At 46.5% G+C, this 22,747-nt stretch overlaps 1 protein-coding gene across 7 annotated transcripts in view; it reads left to right on the top strand.

Annotated features, from left to right (window-relative positions):
- Nucleotides 1–22,747, top strand: part of CACNA2D4 (calcium voltage-gated channel auxiliary subunit alpha2delta 4) — a 171,079-nt gene that overhangs the window by 92,673 nt on the left and 55,659 nt on the right. The gene's annotated exons all lie outside the window — the stretch shown is intronic.

The following is a 22,747-nucleotide window of genomic DNA, read 5'->3' as shown; positions in this document are numbered from 1 at the left end:
TCACTGAATTCCATGTGTGCTATTGGAAGATAATGATCTCACATTTATAGAACACCCAGTCACATTCTGGGGTGCAATCCAGACCAGTGAGGGGTTGTGTCACTGCCTGCCCTGTAACCCATAGTGCCTCAAAATGCTCTTCCACTGTAGCTGCGTGACTGGATGCTCCAGTCAGCAGACAAGCATGCAGAGTGTGTGTGTGTGAGGGGGAGGGGTGCAGCACTCTGTTTCTGGCAAGATGGTCCCAACAGCCCCCAGTCCTAATTTTTTCCAAAATTGTGTGTTCTGCAATGATCAACCCTCTCCTGGACCATTCAGAGAGATAGTAATGTGTGTTTGTTCCTTTAAAAGTACAGTACCCAGCAGCTTGCCACATCAACTGGAGTTAACATTCACTTTAAATCAAACACAGCATTGGGTTGGTTTAGATTCAAAGTAAAACAAGTCTATTAACAAAAGGGGAGGATATTAAGTGAGTTAAAGTATAAAGGATAGAGTTAGAATGCTTTCTAGATGCTAAGACTTAACACAACAAGCTACAGCCTTTGTTCAAGGTAGTTTCCTTATCAATCTACCTTCCAGCAAGTTGGCTGACCACCCCTCTGGTCAGGATCTCCCATAAAATCCAAAGTACTCGGTTCATTTGCCTTAGCTGAAAGATAACTTGGGGTTCTTTGCCCCTCTCTTTATAGTCCAGGGAATCTTTTAAATGGATTCTTCTGAAAGTTACCCATCAAAGTAAAGTTCATGCAAGCTCTGAGGGAGACAACATGGAGTCTCCTGGTGAAGGAGCTTACATGATGGTTTCTTCTTTCGCTGGTTTTGCTAAACTGCAGACTGATCTGTTTCCTGCATTCTCCTCTCCTTGCTGTAAATGTTGGATGGTTGTCTCCTCCTCTTGTTGGTTCGATGGCCCTGTTTACCGTCTACGTAAATTGCATTCCCATTGTCTGGAAATACCTCTCTGTTGGCAGAATCACATTCTTTTTTCTAGGGTGGGATAACTTTAGCCCTGCCGGGCAGACATACTTCAAGAACACAATTCCTAATATGTTTGTAATTTTGAATTTGTCCTCCGTACATACAATAATATGAATGATCAGTATGGTATTAGCTTTCTATTAATATCTTACATGACACCTTTTAGATACAGGTGAGATTAGTGGGTTGGGGTATATTCCACTCGTCAGGTCAGCTGAAACTCACTACCAGATCCAATGAGCTCCTTGCCCTCTGACTTTAGGATGCTGGTAGGGTCACTCGCTCTCTATTCCAAAAGATCCCAAACTGTTATATAAAACCTACAATTATCCAGTACTCACCACTGAAATGCAGCCACCTCTGGGATGAAATGGAACAGCTGTTTAACAAAACAGAGCAATTCTAAACAATTTATGATACATACCATATCCAGCTGAAACTGCAGAGGTAATATAAGGTGTCTCTTGGCAGTTTCTGTTGTGCTTAAGACAAAATAAGGAAAAATTTAGTTTAAATGTTAGGGGAAATTTTATAATGGAACAAGCTGCAAGAACAGGTTATAGAATCACTGTAACCAGAGACATTCCGAGGTTGACAACCATCTACCAAAGGTTGTTTAAGATAATTAAATCAAACATGATATAATCCAGGAAGGTGGACTAGACAGCCCATTAGATGTAGCTTCTAACTCAAATACTTATTTTCAGTTTCCATCAGTCTTACTTCTCTTTTTTTTTTAAGTAGATGGGCTGCCACTGAAATCCTTAAGAGACTCTGCTTCTCCTCTGTGATTAGAGTGAGACGACATGGTGGTAAAAATGCTAGTGTCCTGTTTACAGTAGGATTTGGTAGTGATACTGGGTAAGACGATCACTAGTACAGACATGGTTGCTTTTGTCCATACTGGGTGAAGAGTGCAAGCGACAGGCCCTCAGCTGGTGTAAATTATCATGGCTCCATTGACATCAGTAGAGCTGTGGTGGGTATTTTTGGTATTATCCTCCATCAAGGATGTTAAATTTAATTACATTATGGTCATTATTATTGAGTGGTTCAGCTATCATTACCTCTTAGACCAGATTCTGTGCTCCACTTAGGACTAAATCAAAAATTACTTCTCCCTTTGTAGTTTCCGTGACTAGCTGCTCCCAGAAGCAGAGGTGGGACATCTGCCATCCACAATAGCTGGAGGATAGGACTTGATAAAGTGCATGTACAGCTGCTTGCATATTAAATAATTAGATTATACTCATATAAAACCATTCCATGGAGGCCTAGGAATTAGGATCAATGATCAGGTAGCCATGTGTTCTAATTTTGCCAATATTATCTGATTTACTAGAGATAGTAGTTTAGTATTAATTACATATTTCTTGGGAGCTGTGTTGGTAATAATATAACCCATAAGGGATAGACTGAACATTTGCTCTCAGCTCTGGGTAAGGCACAGTGCATAGCTGCCTCACACCAGAAGGACCCTTGGGGAAAAAAACTGTGATTCGGAGAGTCACACTCCTTCCCTGGTTCCCCTTTACTCCAGGGGGAAGTATGTTATGGAGCTATTTGCATGGTGCAACTTACTTCCCACCACTGCTCTGCTGGCCAATGTATTGTTGGAACAGGCTAATGCATACACTCATCATTTTACAAACATTTTTATGGAACTCAATTTAAAAAACAAACAAACCCACATTTCAGCCCAATGAATGTTTATGGCTTAGTCAGGAACGCTTGAAAACAATAACATGATGTGGGGACCACTGGGTATTTCCAAAGGGAGCAAAATATTCTGGAAAGGAGCATTGAGTATAACCAAAGCAACCCTTTGGAAATCTGTTAGTGGAAGTAGCTGAGTTTGGGGCTTGCTCTGGAAGTTGAGTTTTGTTGCAGGAACTCAGGAAAGTGGGCATTTGGGTGTTTGAGCCAGCCATCTTGGAGTTAGAACTTCAATTTAGGAGAGAGTCATGTTTGCAAGTGCAGATGACTCAGCACCAGAGGAATAAAAGAACAGGAGGCAAGTCTGTTAAACTGCTGAATATCCAGGTTACTTGATTTATATATTATGCACGTGTCCTGAAAGGATTTTCAAATTGTTCTGTTACAATAGTTCATTTCTTAGAAATTGGGATAAGAATGGCCTTATTGCTAGGTGGAAAGACACTTATTTTCATCACACTGAAGAGTACTGTTGCAGGGGCATATGTGCCTAGCCTTGAATAGTAATATCTCAAACTGACATTGGTAGCAGTGGAGCAAGAAGACGGCATTTTATCAAGTCCTATCTTCCAGTTCTTGCGGATGACAGATGTCTGGGGATTATAGCCAGAATGGGAACACAAGCTTAACTGTCGTGGACATAACAAGATATTATGCATGCAGGGCCATCCCTAGGAAGATGCAGGGCCTGGGACAACCCCTGTCTCCGCCCCAGGCCCTGCCCCCATTCCACCCCTTCCCTCAAGCCCCCGCCCCCACCCCACCTCTTTCTGGCTTCCGCCCCATCCCCCGAACGATGCCGGGAGCCAGCGTGGCAGCATGTAGCAGAGTGGACTGGAACTGGGTCACTCGCTAATGCTGGCACCAGGCCCCCTGCTAACCTCCCAGGCCACCCTGGATCCCACATCACCCTAAAGCATGGGGGGCCCCAAAGCGCGGTAATCCCAAACATTGGTGGAGCCAGGCCCATGTTCCTAAATATTGGTGAAGCATGGGCCCCACGGGCCCATATAACTTGCTGCCTATGTACGCGTTCTGCTTTTGTAGCCTCTCTAACCTCCATTAGCATTGCACGGTCACTGTCACCATCTTGGTTCGGTGGTTGGTAGTATATCCCTACTGCTATATCCTTTTTATTCAAACATGGAATTTCTATTCATAGAGATTCGATGATACAGTTTTTCATTTAAAATGTTTACCATATTTGACTCTGTATGCTTTCTTTTACATATAATGCTACTCTCCTACCAGAGCAACATATGCTGTCATTCCTAAATATTTTATAGCCTGGTATTACCATGTCCCACTGAAATTGAAGGGAAAATAAAACCTTTCAAAGTGTTATTGGCTGTTGAGGAGCAACTGACTTCCCGGGGGAGTGATAATATAATATGGATTCTTTCACCTCTAAACCACTATTTCAAATCCAATCTAGGTCATAAGTAATCTTAAAATTATTACCAACTCAAGGCTGTTCAGAGGCTGCTGTGAAATAAGTTGATGGTTCTCATCACAGACATTACCATAAAAACTGCCATCAGCTGACACTATGGCTAGCGTTCCCAACTGAAAATAAAGTGGCAGAGAGACTGAAGTACCCGCTGATGTCCAGAGGTATTCACTCTGAGTGCAGCATTGAGGTGTATTTAGGAACGTTGGCCCAGGTCCTCAGCTCAGTGGAAGTAAGGAGCTTAAATACCTTTGAGCATCTGGATCATGGTGTTTTCAACTGAGACATAAACATGAAATCCTGATCATGTGTGTTCCTTAAAGATACCATGATTCTTGTCATGGGTAAACATGTTTGGAAGACATGGCCAGTTCCAGGTGGGTAATGCCTTTAAATCTGCTCCACACTTTCCATTGACTCAGGTATTCTTCTCTCCCTGTTTTGTAGCTCATTGTTGAAGAGTTGCCATATTTCACCCGAGAGGTGGCAGCACAACAGTGATGTGCAAAGTAATTTCTCTATGCAGGACCCAAAGGATCCACATGGGCTGTCCCCGCACCCGTGCATAGCCCCATTGACTTCACTGTGGGTATATGGGTCTGCCTGTATGGAGCTAATTGTTGGACTGGAGCCTACATTTGCAACCACTTTAGGATCTTACACATATATAATGTCTTTCATTCTTCTTATTCAGAATTTGCACTGTTCCCAGTATACCCTATAATGGAATGAGTTTGTAGTTATTGGACAAGTTATGTCAGAATCATATAAACAGGGGCTTGGAGGGTTTTTTAAAATGCTATTTTAAAAAGTGTCATCTATGAAATGACCTGTCATCCTGCCAGTGGCTGTAACTGTCACGTGCTTGACTTGCTGACACTTGAGGAGATCCAGTGCATTCCAAAATATCCATAACACATGCAGTGATGAACTCAAGTCTGGGATTTATAACAGGGCCTGCAAGGAGCAAGGCCCCACAGCACCTCTTCCTGTTGGAAGCTCCAAATACCTAAAGAGCTGTGTCCCCTTTGTTCTGGCAGCTGAGTTTCACTCCCCTCGATGCTGTGAAAGGCAAACCCTCAAAATCAAACAAACAAGGTGTCATAAACCTGGATTCTGTCAGAGAATTATAAAATAATTAGGAACAGGAAACTGGGGGACTGGAGGGCCAGGGCAGGGGTTGGTCATCATATGTGAAAGCCTGACTCCTCTATATTGTCAGCTCGGGTCAATAATAAGGCCCAGGACAGAATGGGCTGGAGACTCAACTATCCTCTGAAACCTAGAGGTGCTGCCTCCAGGTCAGGGTGAAGACTCATTAGTCAAGCTGGGCTCAGTGCAGGAACTGAGATGGGTGGGGGCAAAGATGACTCAGCATCTTCTTTGCAGCTCTTGGAGTCCAGATATGTAAACTAGAACAACCCTGGGGCTGCTCTAAATTATGCTGTACTGCAGTGGCCTTCTATGGATCAGAATAGATAAAGTGCAATGTGCTCTGGCCAAGACGCCTCTTTCCTGCTCCTGGCCATACCCCACACCAGATGCTGTGAGGGGGAGCAGCATAAAACTATTTTCTGGCTCTAGGCCCCTGGGGGATCTCACCCAACTCCAAAAGGTATTCCCAGGTGGCCAGTTTAGGGCCCTTTGAAACTAGGGGCCAGCCAGGACCCAGAATCAGTCATAGATGGGGAGCAGTGTAGGAGAAGCTTGTACTGCTACTGCCTATGCTGTACTTGTTTTTGTGAATTAAAAATACCTACCAGATATATTGCACTTTGCAGTTTCAATGCATTGTGCAAATATTAACTAAGGGCCAGGATATTAATTATAATTAATAAGAAGGGAGGTAGTCTCTGGGGATGTCAATCCAGTACCGTTCTCTAGCACTAACTTCACTAGAAATAATTGTAATTGAACCCTTCCTAACCCTGCTTTAAATAACATTGTGTCAACTGTTCTCCCATGTGACTCAGTAACCTGGGGCTTTAGCCTTCTCGGGGGGGAAGCCACTGCAGTCACATTGCAGCTGCTGACATATTCCTGTAGTGGTTTAGAGTCCCAGTGCAACTGCTGGAGGCTGAGCGGGAGTTTAGCTGTCTCCCTGGGCTGCCTGTAACAGCTCTTTCACTGCATGACCTTCTCCTCGAGTGCGTTGTTTGGCTGGCATCTGATCTCCATTCACAGCATGAACAAATATGGGCTCCTTTTCACGAGCTCCTTGCTGTTGTTGCCATGGGTCAGGGCTGGGAGCCAAGCTGGGACATGAAGGAAAGTCCTAGGCTGCCCCACAGAACTGACAGGGCATCAAAATAGGGATTCAGGAGCTAAGGGTATAGTTTGTTTGACTTCATCCTGTAATCTTCCTCTCTGTTTAAATTCAAAACGATCATTTAATGTTTGCATTACACTTGCGCCTATGGACCCAGCCAAAACTGGTACTGCACATCGATGAAGTGAGAGACAGTCCCTGACCCCAAGCACTCACAATCTTAAGAGAGAAGGCAGACAAAGGGTGGGAGAAGGAAGGATTATTCTCCCCATTATACAGAAGGAGCCCAGAGGCTCAGCGGGATGAAGGGCACAGCACTCATCCCTGGGGCCAGCTTTTCAAAAGTGCTTAGTAAGATTTTCAAAAGGTGTTTGAAGCTGACTGGTCTGGGAGATTGATAGCAGGATAAAAAATCTTTCACCTCTAGGCCGCCAGTTGAAATCTAGCTTAAGGCATAAAGACAGGCGTGGGAAGCCTTTCATTTGAAAAGCGGTTGCTCGCCAATTTAAAGTCTCTCTCTCCACCCTCACTTTTGGCTGTATGATGTGTATTACCCGTTGGCAGGGAGATGAGGTGCAGGTGACTTTATCAGCCATTCTGTTGCTGTGGCATCACTCAGGGCCGGTCACTATAGTGATGCTGGTTTAGAAACCAGTATTGTTAAAGCAATACAACTGTCTAGTGTGGATGCAGTTATACTGGTATAAAGAGGCTTAAACTTATAGGAACAAGTGCTATTGACATAAGCACCTTTCTAGTGAAATAACCACCCACACTAGAAGGTTGCACCACTTCAATTATATTGGTTCAGAAACTGACATAGTTATAGTGATACAAAAAATCATGTGTAGACCAGTTCTTACAAATAAATACTGTAGTATTCTAAAGGGGTGTCCTACCCTGCCCCCCCACCCCCAATCGTCGTCAGCTGCAGTATGTGACATCACTGCTCTAGAGCAGGGACTTCTCTGCGCTGGTGGGGTGTTACCTGGATGTAAGGCAGCCTGGTGTGCTGGGTGGATTGCGCTCCATTGGCAGAGATAGCAGACTCCCTGGGTACCTTGGGCGGAGAAGGGAAAGGGCAACTCACTTCCTGCCCATCACCTGCTGTTGCTATATCTGCTGCCTCCATCTTTATGCCACTCCCTCCTGCCCACCCCCCCAATCCCTGAGCAGCTCCTCAAACCTCTCCTTCTTCCACAGTCAGCTTTGGAGCGGGGAAAACAGCACTTCAGTGTACTGGGCAGTGGTTCCATAGCCTCGAGAAGGGCAGTGCCCTGGAAGTGAGCAGTTGGGCCTGGGAAGGGCACTTAGTGGGGGAAGGGGTGGGGCTAGAACACTGCTGCACTCCAGCAGTCCCCAGGCTGGCAGAACAGCCTTTTGGGGGCTATTACGTCCTAGCCCTCAGCTGCCCCGGGGATGCTGGTGTGCAAATGCCACTGTTGAACATACTACCCAGTATTGCCCCATTGCTTCCTTGTAACCACCTATCAGTCTGTAGCCATCTGCTGCCTCGTCTTATGTTTAGATTGTTAGCCCCTTGGGGGGCTGGACCCATCCTTTTGGCCTGTGTTTGTACAGCCCCTAGCACAAGGGGGCCTTGGTCCATGACTAGGATGGCTACATGCTATGGTACAACCACACCTAAGAAGAGTTCAAATACCAAACAAGGCACATTAGGCTCGGATGAATAAAGTAAGCAATAAAAATAGAGAATGCAGCAGCTAGGCCCAGGATCTAATAATAAAGTATGGGCCATTTATGTTAGCAACAAAGACCAATCCTCTCCCCTACCCCCCCCCCCAAAAAAAACAACCCTAAGATGATATGCTCCTGTTATCATGCTGGCAGCTGTGCTTGTATGTCTGTTGTTTTCTTTTCCTCCTCCCATTAGCCATTTGTTCTCTTTTTAGATTGTAAGCTCTTCAGGGCAGTGACTGTCTCCCTATGTATTTGTACAGCAGTATTCTAGCACCTAGCGCAATGAGGTGTTGATCTGACCAGGGCCCTTGGTCACTATTGCAGTGGGCAATATTTAATGCTAGCAGGCAGACCCCCTCAGCCAGTTTGAGCAGAGATTTGCACATTGCACCACTTATTCTGGGGGGAAAGCACGCATTTATGTAAATCAGAGTGCAAGGCTGTGCATAACAGAGAAATAACCCTGACACTGAGGCTCAGCATCCGTGCATTCTGGCTGGGATGATCCACCTTCAGGGCAATTTTTTTCTAAGGGACAGGCTGGCTGGTAGACTGAGATGGGCTTTTCATTTAGAAACTGGGAGGGGTATTTCCCTGGGATATCTGCCCCTCCCACCTCTCCGCCCATTGGTTTGAAGCCCGTTCCAGTGTGGGACTCCAGCCCAGGAGCTGGTTCTTGCCTGTGCACAGCAAAGCTTGCCTGGCCAAGGGTTATCCATCAAACAACTCCCCTTTCTGGCTCTTCTGATTGCTGTTGCAGCCGTGCTTGAAGGGAAAGGAGCCCTTGACATTGGCTCAGGAGAGGCTCACGTACAGCTGGACTTTTGAGATTGGCACCCGGTGACTTTGCCACATTCCCTTTGCTTGCAAATTATTTGATATCATTTTAATTCTGAGCTGAATTAGAGCAGTGAGGGGGTTGCTATGGCAACCATTTCCTTGTGCCTTTGGTCTGACTCATTGCAGACAATTACTCTCGCGCTCCAGGATTCACAGATGTGCTGGGAGAAGAATCATGTGCTGGGCTTTCAACTTTTCGCTTTTAATTTCCTTTCCATTCCCTCCTTGCATTAACTCCTGCGTAACTGCAGGAGTTAGGAATGTATGTGTATGCATGACACTACCTGAGCACGTGTGAGCATATTGTGTGCTTATGGACATGGGGGCGGAGGTGCATGGTATGTGACTGTTGTCTGTTTGTGTACCTGGCGGGGGATGTAACAATGCATTGTGTGTGCCTGGTGAGTGCGTGCATGTGTGCACTGAGGGGTGTGGGGGGTGGTGGTCACATGCATGTATGCACTGCAGAGTGTAGACATACATACATGCACTCTGTGTGTGTGTGTGTGTGTGTGTCTACGCACGCACTTGCATTAATGCACTGGTGTCCATATGACCATGCATATGTGCATGTGTGTCTGTGTCTGCACATGTACATATTTGTGTATGTGCATGTATCCATGGGGTTAGAGGGTGCTCAGTATATGGTCTGTGCATGTTCAAGTATGGTAGCTGGTCTGTGAGTGTTTAGAAGGACTGTTTGTGACGAATTTCTAGTGATTAGCTTCCTCTGGTCAGTGGTAGACAGAGACAGGCATTCCCTCACATTTAGGGGCTACGTGAAAACTTGCACATTGCCAGGCAGGTGGCATTACACTCATGCCCAAGCAGAATTTGAACCAGTTCTCAGCATAGATGAAAAGCCAATACATTATGTCACCGTGTGACCTCACTCCATTCCCAACCCTCCACCCCTCCCACAACATACGCTCAGACTTTCATAGGACATTGAAGGTATGATGATGTCCATGCCAGGACCACACTCTAATGCAAAGGGAACCTGATCTACGGCTTAGGGTGTGTTAGCTCACATGCATCATACATCTGTAAAGGAGAGCGGTCACTTACTTACTGAGAAAATGCTGGTCCCAAATGGTAACTATAAGTCTCAGAAGCTGCCTGTGTGTTTTGAGACAAGGCTGATGATGAAGGGTGCATATTTTTGCACATGAATTTGGGTTGTGGGATTGTTCAGCATAGTTAAAGGAGCTGCATTTCAGATAGGTTCCACCTTTCTACTCAGTATGGATGGAGGGTCAGTGTGACAAATCTAAGGCTACCCCAGGAGTTGATGGAATCAGACTCCAGGGCCCTTGCAGCTTCCAACTCCCTGAGCTCTCCAGGAAATAGCTTCTGAAGGTGAAAATTCCATTCTCACATACAGGGTGGAATCCAGTTGCTGTGTGTCTTAATATGGTGTTTTGGCACTGGAAGAAGTCAGTGTGTGAGAAAGAGGCCCCTGTGGCTCTGAGCATTACCTTAAATTGGTGATGTCCAAACTTTTAATATCCTTTTTAAAAGGACAAGGGGCTACAATCAATATTCTTGAGCAAATTGTCTCCCCGCCCCCTTTGCACTGTCCAAGTGATGCAAAGGGAATGAAGAAATTTCCCACAGATCCCCAGCTGAGGATTCCTCCAGTGTAGGAGAGTCCCCAGCTGGCATAGCCAGCTCCTACACCTCCCTTCTCATAGTCTCTGGGGCACGGGGACTGTTGGGGGCAGAGGGGTAGAGTGACTGGAGCGCACTGCACTCCAGGTATTCCCTGCTGGTGGATAGTTGCTTTGGGGGAGGCCACAGTTAGCTCTCACCTGCTCTAACCGGTACCAGGGCTGGGGAAGAGAATTAGGGAGCTCTAACTCGTTGCTGGTTCGTAACTTCTTCTTTTTGCCTAGCCTGAGCTACTCCAGGTGGCTATGTGTGGAAGAGGTGGGCTGTACTTTGCTCCCTAGCTTCAGGCAGAGCCAGTCAAGTGCCTGTGCTGCTTTCCCTGGCCTCTCACGGCCTGGCAAGGAAGCCAGCGATAGAGCAGCCACTGCTGCTGCAATGCAGTAGGCAGCCAGCAGGGGAGCTGCTGAGCAGCTGCAGCAGGGAAGGGACCGCAAGCTGCTCAAAGCACCCTCTTGCTAACATCAGAGCTGTGCCTGGGGCTGTGGGGGGGAAGCAGTAGGAGGCAGGGGCCTGCACCACCTCCCTGTAGTGCTGATTCAAACATTTCCATTCATGACCAAATACACTTTCTTTCGTGACACAGCTGAGGGCCACAATTTAGAGCCTCACGGGCCCCAGGTTAGCCACCACTGCATCCGAACCCTCTCTCTCGACTGACCTGGATTTTGTAAAGTAAAAGAACTGTGAAGAAAGAAGCCCCCTGCTTATGATAAACCCTTTAAAAGGCAGATGGGATGTGGGGGCTGGAATACTGTGCTGCAGTTGAGAAGTGACAGTGGAGGAGATCAGAGAAGAGAGAATCTAAAGAGCAGCTAGTCAGAGAGGGAGTCACAGAAAGGGGTGATCCGTTACTAAGAAAAGAAAAATGAGAGAGTGAGCGGGATAAAGTGAAGTGAAAAATCAAAGGCACTGAGACCAAGGAGAGATTTAAACCAGCAGAGACCAGGCAGGGAGGGAGAGGATTGAAAATACACTGTTGAGACCAGGACTGAGAGAGAATGCAGAGACTGTCTGAAGACAGAGAATAAGCTTGTGGCTCAAGTACAGAGAGGGATTCAGGAAACCTAGGTAGGGCCTGATTTTCCTCTCATTAACACCGGTGTAAATCAAGAGCAACACTGCTGAAGTCAATAGTTTTATACTAGTGTAAAACAAGGGGTCAGTGAGCTCAGAACCTGGCCCCAGTGTTCTGTTCCCAGCCCTGTCCATGACTCCCTGTGTGACTTTGTACTGGCCTTCTGTGCCTCAGTTTGCCCATATGAGGTTAGATTCATTAATGTTCACAAAGCCCCAGGGAGCTATAGAAATGTAAAGCATTATTGTTACTCTGGATATTTCCCCAGAGCTTTATGCAGAGTTGAGTAAAGATCTCAGTGCTTCTTCCATGAATATTTACTCAGATAAAAACCTGAATTGTTCACGTTTTTATCCTTTATGTGTTCACTTTCTGCAACTGTTGTAGCAAAGAAGCTGATTCCCAGGTATGTACATGGAAAGCAAATGTTCAGGGCTAAATTGTGGTTTGCCTAAGCATGGGGTGGCGTGTTGCTGCACTGCCCCGGGAGCAGCCCAGGAGGCTGATTTTGACTTTCCCCTTCACACGCTCGCTGCCTTCCGTTTTTCCCCTTGCTTGCTGGTGAAGTACTCTCCACCAGCCTGATACCCGGTACCAGCCCAGCTACATTAAGGGGTGGAGCCAAGACTCTGTCCACTCCCTATCGCTTCCTGCCCAGGTACAGGAGAAGTCTACCAGGCCTGTGTCCCACACAGCTACCAACAGTCCAGGAAACCCACAAAGGGGAGAAAGGAGGCATCTTATGCTCCTCTACTCTTCTACACAGCCTCCCAAGCTAAGCCATGATTTGGTGTTCACACTGAATATTATGTGATGGTTAGTTCTTCAAGTAGTATCCATATGGGTGCTCCACTTCAGGTATGCTCACACCCCTTGTGCCTTTAATTGGAGATTTTTGGTAGTAGTGCCTGTCCAGCTTGCACATGAGCCCTGTGCTTCCTGGTGCCACCCTCTGAGGCTATCGAGGGCTGGACGGGTGAATCACCCTCAGTTCCTTCCCAACCGCTGCAGCCTGAGTCAGTGGTTGACTTTCAAAGTCTCTTAGCCTAGTTACCCTTCTTCAGTTTATTGTTTTTTCTTTAGTTATTTTGTTTACTTTTCATCAATGGTGGATTTACAGTGAAACAAACCATGCGGTGGCACGGAGCCCCCAATGACAGGGGGACCCCAACATGCAGGACCGAATTTAATCAGCATTGCAAGTCGCGAATCGGTCCAGACTTTCTGCATTCTGCAAACTTATTCTGCGACCTGCTCTCTAAATGTGGTTTTTTTGAAGTAGTCTAGCAAAGAATTTTGCTTCACTATTTTTTTGCTGTCTCGGCAATAGCATATCAGCAACTAAGGGAAATCGTCATTTGTGCACAGGACCCCACTAACTCTAATTTAGGGAGACTTTCTTCTGTTCCCTTTCTCCTTTGAGGAAACTTCCCCTGCTACATATTGTTGCCCTGGGGTATGCCAGGTCGTCCAGGCTTCGAGCAATGCACCTCTTGCCGGGAGGCCATCCTGGTCAGCATCGGGCATTCCCATTTTATTGCTGCTTGGGAGAGCCTCATACCCCACAAAAGTGCTCCATCTGCACCGCTTTTAAGGGCAAAGCAAGAAAAATCAAGAACTAAAAGTGAGACTCTCAATGATGGCGCGTTCTCTCCAACTGGCCTCAGATCCAAAGCAGGAGACACACACCCCCGGACATCAGTCACTGACTGAACACAGTGCCCTGTCAACTTTGGCACATTCACCTGGGTCTACCTGAAGTAAATCCACAGAAAACCAGGTCAATCTCCACAGAAAGAGTCCACCTCAAAAAGAACTCAGTCCCTGCGGAGCAAGACTGCGGTGGAGGTTTTGTGTCTTACGCTGACTATGTCTGAGGCTCCAGACACTCTTTGTACTGATCTTGTGCCCGGCTCAGCAGAGAAAACAGGCAGCAAGCATACCTTGGGACCAAGACCTTCGCTGCCACACAAGCAGGGCATTGCATCATCAAAGCATTCCATTGCTAAGAGAATGGAATCCACAATTCCTTTGGTGCCATCTACATCTAAGTCAGCCACTAAGACGGCCATGGTACCAGAAATACACCATGCCTCTCATATGGTTTTGATGCACCCCAAGGCATCCTCTTTGGTACCAACTACTTTGACCAAAGTGGACTTGCCGGAGAGCACACACTCTCGGTACTGACAATAGTACAGAGCCCTGCTCTTCAAACCCACCCGGTACCTCAGGAGTTCAGATTCTCAAGGGATCTACTTGTTTTGGAGGAGCTGGAGTCTCCCTTGTTAGTAAGTACTAAGAGGTTATCAGCACCGAGACAAGCACAGTCACTGAGGTGGGACCTTTCCCTGCTATCACTTGATTCTCCAAGACCTTCAGAGCATGCTGGGGTTTCCCCTCTTGAAGAGGAGATATTTTCCTCCAATTCAAATATTTCAATCCAGGGTTCCCCAGCACTTCAGATAAGAGATTTCCATCCTGATGCTTTTGACAAGAGGCGGGAGTTTCCCCAACCTAGTTTGAGCACCCTTAGATGCCACCCCACAATTTCTTTTGGACTGCCCCAATGGCTATACTAGGATCCCTGGACTGCATAACGTCAGTAATTTTCCCATGCCCCTGGGCCCTTTTATGGGGAATACAGGGAGAGACGCTCCTCTACTCCATCTGCTCCTCCTCCATTACCTCAGGCATAAGAATCCTTTGAGGAGCAGGAGGGCAGGGCACTGATAAAGAGGTTAGTCCCCAAACAATATTTCATCATCTTCCCCAGATGAAGCAGTTATGCCTTCTCCATCAGCTGTGGCTGATGATTTCAGAAACTTTCAAGAGTTAATTAAATGTATTTCAGATTCCCTCCAGTTCCTTTAGAAGAGGTCAGGAAGTCACAACATATGCTCCTGGACATCCTCTAATGGACTCCTTCTATCCACGTTCTCCTGCCTATTAATGAGGCCCTGTTGGATCCTGCAAAATCCCTCTGGGAGATCTTTGTGATGATTCTGCCAACGTGTAAACAGGCCAATAAGAAATACTATGTCCCAACTAAAGAGTGAATTTCTGTTCCCCCATCTAACACTGAACTCCCTGGTTGTGGAGCTAGTGAATGAATGTGGCAGACATCATGCAAAGGCCACACCATATAAGGACCAAAAATGTTTTGATCTGTTTGGCAGAAGGACCTACTCATCCATGACTCTTCAGTTTAGGATCACAAACTATCAAGCTCTCATGGCTAAATACATTCACTCAAATTATGCCAAATTCACTACCTTTATCGAACATCTGCTGGCTGATCAGCATGACTAGTCTCAGGCTATTATTAACAAGGGTCATCTGTTAGCTAGAACATCACTACAGGCCTTGTTGAATGCGGCCAACACTGCCACTCCATCCATCTCTACAGCAGTGTCCTGCAGAGGGCATCCTGGCTCCAGCTGCCTGGATTACCAAGAGAGGTCCAAAACACAGATGAGGACCTTCCCTTTGATAGCCTCAAACTGTTTGCTGAGTCCACGGATGATTTGCTGTGTACCCATAAGGATTCCAGAGCCATGCTGCTATTTCTTGGGATTTATACACCTACGAACAAAGGTTTAATAAAATATCAAACAGCTCAAAGATCCTGCCTTGTGTCATTCTCAAGATCCCTGATACCACCGAGGAAAAGGTCAAGATTCCAGAGGAAGTGAGCACCTGCTCCCTCTGCGCCCGCTTCTCAATCATCATCATTTAAGTGTCACTTTTGACAGGGTGGTTGAGGACCCAGAAATATCCCACAACACCAAGCTGCATATACACCATTTTCCACACCTCCCATCCTTCAGAAACTCTCCTACTTTCTTTCCACATGGGAGAGAATCACAAGGGACAAAGCAAAGGGTGCTGGAGGTTTTAAGGTTGGGTATGCTATGCGTTTATCTCCCTCTCCTATACCCATCACCCTTCCTCATCCCTCTTCAGGACCCCTTTCACAAGCACCAGTTACAGCAAGTCAGCTCTCTTCTACCAATGGGTGCTGTAGAACCAGTTCCTATTCAGCAGAGAAGGAAGAGGCTTTATGGTCCTGAAAAAGAATGGAGGGGGGGAGAACGATTTTAGATCTAAGACTCCTGAACAATTTTGTCAAGTCTCAAAAATTCAGGGTGGTGTCTCTCTCAGCTATAATTCCATCATTTGAACCAGGGGATTGGTTTTCACCCCTTGACCTTCAGAATGCCTATTTTCATATCACAATTCACCCGCCTCACAAACTATTCCTGCACTTTTCAGTAGGCCAGGATCACTTTCAGTATTGAGTGCTCCTGTTGGGCCTTTTGTCTGCCCCAAAGGTCACAGCATACCTCCAATGTTGGGGAATAATCATTTTTCCATACCTTGATGACTGGCTCAAGGGCCAGTCTTACAATGAGGTCTTTGACACCATCAAGACAATGATATACCTATTCCGTGCACTGGGATTGCAGCTCAACATTGAGAAATCCATTTTGAGCCCAGTATACAGAATAGAGTTCATAGGAACCTACTTGGATGTCATATCAGTGCTTATCTTCCCCCCAACAGATTCTCATCTCAAAGATTCATCAGTCTACAGACCTCAATAAGTTGTCTTCAATTACTTGGACACATGGCAGCCTGCACTTTTGTGATGCCATATGCCAGGGTCCACCTTCCTTGCTTGCAGGACTGGCTCATGACTGTTTATACTCTGAAAAAACACATCATAAGCACGTTAATGTCAGTCCCTCATCAAATGATCTGTCCAAGAGATATGACTACACATCACCCTCCTCAAACTGAAGGTAGTCAGGAATGCCTGCATCCACTTCCTGCCTGTAATCAGGACAAATCCAAAAAGATTCTCACAAACAACAGAGCTTGCATGTTCTATACCAACTGATAGGGAGGTGCCAAGTCCCCTTCTCTTTGTGTTAAAGCAGTAAAGTTCTGGAACTGGTGCATAGCCAATTCCATCCTTATTTCAGCAGCTTACCTCCCAGGATACTGAACAGTCTAGCAGACAACCTCAGCAGGCATTTCTTCCAGGACTACGAACGGGAGTTGAATCCTCAGCTTCTCAGTCAAATTTTTCGGACTTGGAAGATTTAAAAAATAGACCTCTTTGCCACAATGACCAAGAGGTAATGCAAACAAAGCCAGAATTATATTAATAGTTGCAACATGATCCAAACAGATATGGTATCCTTACCTGATTCACCTAGTGGTCTATCAGGTGATCAGATCCATCCATTCCTCATCTTCTTTCCCAGGACACCAGCCATACTCTTCATCTCAGCCTGAAGATACTTCACCTCAAAGCCTGGCTCCTTGATGGTTCATGGGACTAGAACTGACTTGCTTTAAAGAGGTACAACTGATATTGTTGAAGTAGGAAAGAGTCCACGAGACACACTTACCTTCTCATGTGGAAAAGATTCAGCCTGTGAGCTGTCCAAAAAGGTGTTCCTCCTTTTCATTTTTCCCTTTCAATCATCCTTGATTACCTCCTAAAGCTAAAAAAATACAAGGTTACCTATGGGCTCTGTTAAGGTCTACTTGGTGATTATAACAGCCTTTCTTTAGTGGTTGTGGGATTCTCAATCTTCACCCATCCTATAGCTGTCAAGTTTCTGAGAGGACTGGGGAACCTTTTTCCCTAAGGAACCCACATTTATATGGGATTTGAATTTAGTACTTAAATGCCATATGAGCCCTCCCTTTTGATCCAGTGGGTCAATCTTCCCTCGTTAATTTATCTTGGAAGACTTCTTTTTGGTGGCTATCACCTCTGGTCAAGGGTGGGAAAAAAGTAGCTTCTTATGACAGATCTTCCATTTATAGTATTTTTCAAGGACAAAATTTCATTACTTCCACACCCTAAATTTTTACCCCAGGTGTCATCTGAGTCATCTACCAGGTTATCCATCTTCCATTTTTCCCCCCCTAGCCTCATCAGTCCAGACAGAAGGCCATTTTACACACGTTGGATGTTTGGACGGCGTTAACCTTTTATTTAGACAGAACTAAGTCATTTAGGAAATCACCCAGGCCAATCGTGGCTATTGCAGATAGAGCCAAAGGTTCGGCAAGTTCCACCCAGAGACTTTCCAGGTGGATCTCTGACTGTATCATATTGTGTTATAAATCTTCAGATATACAGCCTCCTTCTAGGGTGTTGGCTCAGGATCTCTATCTACTTCTGTGACATGACTCAAGAATGTCCCTATTCTAGAAATTTGTTAGGCGGCCACTTAGTCTTCCATACATACCTTCTCCAAGCATTATGCAGTACTCCAGTCTTCTGGATAAGATGCTGGTATTGGAAATGCTGTGTTGTCATTGTCTTGGACTTGGTTCTGAAGCCCCCCACTCCAACGGGGGGTACTGCTCAGTAGTCTCCTGAAGTGGAGCATGCACAAGGATGCTACTCAAAGAAGGCGGAGAGGTTACTCACCTTGTGCAATAACTGGAGTTCTTCAAGATGTGTGTCCTTTCAGTGCTACACTATCCACCCTCCTCCCTTCTGCTTTGGAGTTTCCCCTGGGGACTTCACAGTAGAGAAGGAACTGAGGGCAATTTACCTGCGCAGCCCTATATAGCCTCGGAAGGGGGCCCGAGGAAGCATAGGGTGCATATGCAGGCAAACAGGCACTACTACCAAAAATCTCTGATTAAAGGCACAAGGAGTGAGAGTACACCAGAAGTGGAGTACCAATAGGGACACACATCTCAACAAACTTCAGTTACTGCACAAGGTGAGTAACCTCTCCTTGATGAATGTCTGGTCATCAGAAACCCAGTTCTAAGCATTATACTCATCTAAGCAAAGGATAGAAATGGATCCTGTGAGCTACACTTCTGATCAAAACTCACCAACATTGCTCACACACTGAACACTCAGAATGAGCAATATTCAGATCGGGAATTATCTGTAGAAATTATTTGGCAAACCTTTTAAAAGGATAATCAGTTTGGAGAAAATTGCAAGTTGCTCACCAATCGTTTTTGAAAAGAGAAGCCTAGATCACTCAAATTATTGGCTGTGAATTACTTTCTCAGCTCTAGATTTAGGGTATTGTAATGAACTGGCTAGTGTGTATGCGTTCCCCTGCCCTGGACTGGAAGGAATCAGAATTGCTAAGAGATGTAGCACAGATGCTATGTTGTTAAATGCTGTTGGAGATTCTCCTTTAGCTCCAGTGTTTCATACATTTGAGGCAGCAGACTTGCTCTTGGCTAGTTCTTTCAGAACAGGAGCATTTGGGTTCTGTCCCCTACTTTCACCACCATTATCAGAATGACCACAATGAGCATTGTAGTGACAACTGTGAAGTCCATAGGTTGCCGTGGGTTTGCTACACTAGCGTTTGCTGTGGGATTTGAACTCCTGTGAGATTCCAGATACTTGAGGGGTTTTTTTTGGACTAGAAGAATATGTAATTAACTGTGTCTGTATGTGTACCGCTGCCCTCTGCAGAATGGAATGTAAACTACTCATCTGTGTGTCTAAGACCCTATGCAGCTAAGAGCTAATAAAGAATCTCCTTTTGCTTGAGAAACAGAGGTCTCTGTAGCTGGTGTGCAGGAGGATTATGGAGATCTATTTCCATTCATTTCAAAATAAAAAACATGTTCATCATAGTGACAAATGTGAAGCTCTAGGATTATTATTTGTCACAGTATATTTTATTCAGGGGCGGCTCCAGGCACCAGCGCTCCAAGAGTGTGCCTGAGGCAGCAAGCCGCGGGGGGCGGCCTGCCGGTCACCATGAGGGCGGCAGTCAGGCTGCCTTCAGCGGCACACCTGCAGGAGGTCCGCCAGTCCCGCGGCTTTGGCAGCAATTTGGCGGTGGGTACGTCAAAGGCACGGGACCGGCGGACCTCCCGCAGGCTTGCCGCTGAAAGCCACCTGACTGCTGTGCCTGGGGCGGCAAAATACATAGAGCCGCCCTGGTTTTATTGAATATGTTCTGAATCTATTTGAGCCAAATTCAACCCTGATGTAACTCCATCGACTTCAGTGTAGTTACACAAGGGCTTAATTTGGCCCTTTCTGAGTTTAGATAATGAGCTGATAGCCACAACATCTTGCCCTTGCCCTGACTGTCCCCTGCTGTCTCGTTAGTGTCTGCCTGGGGGGATGGGGGCTGGAGGGAGGGAGGTGGTGCTAGAAATCTCATTTAAACAGTGAGGTGCATAGGAAAATACATTCTTTATTATTCTTCTGTAACAACAAGCCAGAAATATAATATACCTTTAAAAAGCTTCTGTCTCATGCCAAATAAACCTCTGTTCAACCATTTTAGAAAACCATGTCGCTCTCCCTCAAACCTTAACAGAAGAAAAGAAATTGCCCAAGCCATCTGCTCCCCGCAGGCAATGGGCCTGCCTGCACCACACGGAGGAGAGGTGTTCCTGCATGTGCCTGCTTGCCCATGGGGAGCACATTTACAGAGTGTACCCATGTGCACTGAGGAACTGACTGCTCTGCACTGCAGGGCCTGCCTGCACAGGAGGGACATGTTTCCTGGGGTTTCCAAAGAGAAGCCCATCTCCTAGCTATGACTGGTTGTAGAGGAGGAGCCCACTTCCCAGATACACCCCGAGGAGGCCTTTTCCTGAGCACATGAACATGGCTGGGCCAAGCCGTAGGCCAGGTGTGTTCTCCTCCATCGAGAGAGCCTATTTTCTAGCTACACTGGAGGACCGTGTTCCCCAAATGTGCCTGGTGGCAATGGAGAAGCCCATTCCCAGCTGCACAAAAGGAGCAAGTTTTGCAGATGTGCCAGGTCACAGTTGAAAAGCCTGTTTCCGAGCTGTGGTGTATGTTGGGTCCTTCCTAGGTGGCCCTGTTGCACTGTTCAGCATGGAGGAGATCGCCACTCCTGGGTTTCAGTAGCCCGTGGTCCTCCCAAGTATTTGCATTTGCATTTCATGGGTACCAAGCAGTGTCCACCCCTCACTTTTCTCAACAACCTTCTGTTTTCATCCCTCATCTTCCGCCTCCTTTCCTGAGTGGGTTTCTAAACCTGGAAGTCCCCATATCAGGGCCAAGGTGAACCCAGCCTGCTGTTCGCCAGACCCTTTGCCATACCACTGAGAAACAAGAGGAAATGAGGTTCGAGGCCACACTCAAACCCACAACAGAAGAAAGAAAATGTTATCAGCAACAAAGGAAACTTTGTTGGGGAAAAGGGGGCAGGTGGGGATTTTTCTTCTCTCCCCTACCCCTTATCCCACTCCCTACACACACATACACACACGCACACCCCATTTGCTTTGCGCAATTGTTTCATCGTTATTTGTTACAAGTAAAATAGAGATCTATAAATATACAGCTCTGACTCAAGTCCCATTTCAAGTATGATTGCGGAGTCCAGTATGCTATGGTGATAAGTTCCTGGGGTGGGGCGTCTGGATCCAGCAGGCAGAGTTGAGTCCTGGCTTGCTGGGAATATGGAGCAGCAGCAACATGCATGCTGGCAGGAGAAGTCTGTAGCGCACCAGTTCTGCCCCTCGGAGCGGGCTACAGCTGAAGCATAATCAGGTGGGTTGAGAGGAGAGTCCATTCTCCACTCACGGCATTTCCCCTCGACCTCCCACACGCAGCACATAGAATGGGTGTGTAGAACGTGCTTCTCCCATTCTCACTTGCGCAGCAGCCTCCCTTCTCCTTCATGCAGAACATTCTCCTCTGTCCCGGTCATCACTAGACAAATGGGAAATCGTTTTACGCCTGTCTGCGGTTATCCCGTCTCTTTGGATCTGGTGGCTCTGGACCAGTAGGCGGATTTTTGCCACTCCAAGCTGTCTGAGAGTACTTGGTAGTGTTCCTGTTCGTTGGTATGACAGCCGGACTGACAGTGAAGGGGTTGAGAAGGAATGTGTGGTGTTTCCGCTGGAATCCAGCAGCAGCTAGAGGGAAGGGCTGCAGATCATCTGAAGGCAGCAGGATACAATAGGACAGGAAAGGCGTTGATATGACCTGGCTCTGCCCAGCTGCTGTGATTGCTGGACTCTACACCTGGCTTACCAGAGAAATACCCTGCAAATCTTGGCTGGCTGCCAGATCATTTCAGGATGCCAAGGATTGCACCAGACACAAACAGTGTGGCTGCAAGACCTCTGGTGTCATCTTCCTGTCCCAGGAATACCCACTGTGACGGGTTAGAACAGGTTACCATGGCAATGTGCGCTCTCCCCTGGAGACAGCACTTTATCCCACTTCCAGTGATACAAAATGAGTCCTTGTGGTGGCCTTTTTTTTTTTTGTCAGTTTCAAAAGAGATGAGGCTTATGAGGCTCAGCGAGTTTTAAAATCGGGCCTGGGAAAAGTTAGCCTAGGTGACAGATACAGTGGATGCACTGTGAATGTGTGTATGTGTGTGTCAATGAGCACATACCTGTATATGTTTGCATGGTAGCCAATTTTTGTGTATCTATCCTTATATTTGTATGAGGTAGGGGTTGCATGTGTGAGTGACTGTGAACACATCTGTGTCAGTGGATTGTGTGGTGACCATGGCACCCACCTCTTCGAATCCCTCTTCATTGCATCAAGTTCCAGCATTCTGTTCTCACCTTCAAAGGCCCAGCATAAATAACTCTGCCCCTCTCTACTTAGCACATTGCCTTCCCAAAACCCCCTCCACTCTGCCAGTGCTGCCAGCTGTCACCCTGTTTATCTGCTTCGCCCACAACCACCTCCAGGCTGTTTTCCACGCTGCCCCTATACATGGAACAGACTTCCCCAGCTGGTCAGCAAGTTTCTATTTTCAGTGCCTCCTGAGGACTTGCTTCATCCTAGATGTCTGTAGGACACTTGCAGACTGAGGCTTCCCATTAGTCATCCACCCGTTCTGTTTATCTTATAAAATTATAAAATAAATACAAAGCCACACTTCACCTTTTTGTGCTGTGCACAAGCCTTCACTGAGTAACACTGGAATCTTAAGGCTGTTGCCTCTGTCCTTTCTCTCCTACTCCTCCCTACATCTTTGCACCATCTCTGAGATATCTTTGTAAGCCCCTCAGGACTGGT

The sequence above is a fragment of the Mauremys mutica genome, chromosome 1, assembly GCF_020497125.1.
Source record: "Mauremys mutica isolate MM-2020 ecotype Southern chromosome 1, ASM2049712v1, whole genome shotgun sequence".
Lineage (NCBI taxonomy): Eukaryota > Metazoa > Chordata > Testudines > Geoemydidae > Mauremys > Mauremys mutica.
Note: the sequence above shows the minus strand (reverse complement) of the source record. Positions and strands in the feature narration are given on the sequence as shown.